The following is a 1,829-nucleotide window of genomic DNA, read 5'->3' on the forward strand; positions in this document are numbered from 1 at the left end:
AAAGAACCTAGAAATCATCCTTCAAGAAATTCTCAAGGAAAACTGCCCTGATGTTTTAGACCCAGAGGGCAAAATAGAGGTTGAAAGAATCCACCCATTACCTCTTGAAAATGATCCCCAAAAGAAAACTCCTAGGAATATTACAGCTAGGTTCCAGAATTCCCAGATCAAGGAGAGAATATTACAAGCAGCCAGGAAGAAACAATTTGAATATTGTGGAAACACAATCAGGATAACGCAAGATCTAGCAGCTTCTGCATTAAGGGATCGGAAGGGCCTGGAATGTGATATTCCAGAAGGCAAAGGAGCTGGGATTTAAACCAAGAGTCACCTACCCAGCAAAACTGAGTATCATGTTTCAGGGGAAAATATGGTTATTCCATGAAATAGAGGACTTTCAAGCATTCTTGATGAAAAAACCAGTTGAATAGAAAATCTGACATTCAGATACAAGAAGCAGGAGAAACATGAGAAAGTAAACAGGGAAAAGAAATCATAAGGAACTTGCCAATGTTGAAATCATTTACATGCCTACATGGAAAAACGATACTTGTAACTTGTGAAACTTTTCTCAGTATGAAGATAGCTGAAGGGAACAGACATGTATATACATGTATACATACATACATATGTCTATGTAGGAGGGCATATGAATACATGTGTGTACATATTGGTGTACAGGTATGCATAGACAGAGGGCACAGGGTCATTTGAATAGGTATGATATTTAAAAAATAAAATTAGGAGGTGAGAGGAATGAAGAGAGAAGAGATGGGGAGAGACAGAACAGGGTAGATTATGTCACAGAAGAGGCAAGGGAAAATGGTTTCAAGGAGGGGAAGAGCAGGAAGATGAAAGGAAATGGGCCAACCTTACTCTCATTGAATCTGGCCCAGGGAGGGAATGACATACACACTCAATAGGGCGTCTCACCCTCCAGGAGAGTGGGGGGAAGGGGATGAGAGGGGGGATGACGGGAGGGAGGGCAGGCTGGGGGGGGGTAGTTAGAAGCGCCCACCCCTGATAGGGACGGGGTCCAAGCAGAGAGCAGGGGGCGGGGCAGGACGGAGGGAAATATCCTCTATGGAGTGTCTTGTGTGGCTACCTCCTGTATGGAGCTGCTTATCTTCCCAGTAAGGGCGGATACAGGGCAAGAATCTGGAATTCACAGTTTTAAAATCAGTGTTTAAGAAGCGTTATCATTATGGTTATTTTGCACGCACTGGGAGACAAGGCGCACAGGCGCTGGCGGACGGGGATCCGTCCTGCCCTGCGGGGGAGCTGGCGGGGATCGGGGGCGCTGGCGGAGGAGGGCAGGCTGCGGGGCATTCGGCGGGATCGCTGTTGGGGGAGGTGGGGAGAAACCCTGTCCCCCCAAGCCTGGGGGCGCGTGACGCGAACTGAGACAAGCACAGATACGAGGGGACAGAGTAGGACAAGGCCCGCGGGGTGCCCGCGCCGCGGGGGGGCGGCGCCCAGCTTCCCTCCGTCCTGGGTGCGGGCTCTGACAGCGCCCCGTGGCCCGTCGTGCTTCACAGATCAGGGGTCACGGCGACACATCCGGCCACGGAGGCGGCGTCCCGGCGTGATGACCCGCAGTGCCCCGAGTCTAGACTCTGGTTCGATTCAAAAACATCCCTGCGTCTAATGCCGGGACTTGGAGGAAGAAAGCTCAGCGCACAAACTGCGCAGCCGCAGCAGGTTCTTAACGCCTTTGCTGACTGGACGGTGACCTGCCCAGGGCGGTGCAGACCGGCCGTCGGCGGCTGGAGGTTTCCGCGGCTTACCACCGAGGAGGCCGACACAGACAGTGCAGCGAACCGGGGTGA

At 51.8% G+C, this 1,829-nt stretch overlaps 1 protein-coding gene across 1 annotated transcript in view; it reads left to right on the forward strand.

Moving 5' to 3' along the window:
* The first annotated feature begins 1,677 nt into the window (after nucleotides 1–1,677).
* PRPF39 (pre-mRNA processing factor 39) overlaps nucleotides 1,678–1,829 on the forward strand; it is a 53,006-nt gene continuing 52,854 nt past the window's right edge. Inside the window, exon 1 of the mRNA XM_069091772.1 lies at nucleotides 1,678–1,825. The gene's annotated coding sequence lies outside the window, so the exon portion shown is untranslated. The remainder of the gene's footprint in view (nucleotides 1,826–1,829) is intronic.

This window comes from Petaurus breviceps, unplaced genomic scaffold (assembly GCF_028583685.1).
Source record: "Petaurus breviceps papuanus isolate PSGF00001 unplaced genomic scaffold, PetGlider_PUasm1.0 189, whole genome shotgun sequence".
Taxonomy (NCBI): Eukaryota; Metazoa; Chordata; class Mammalia; order Diprotodontia; family Petauridae; genus Petaurus; species Petaurus breviceps.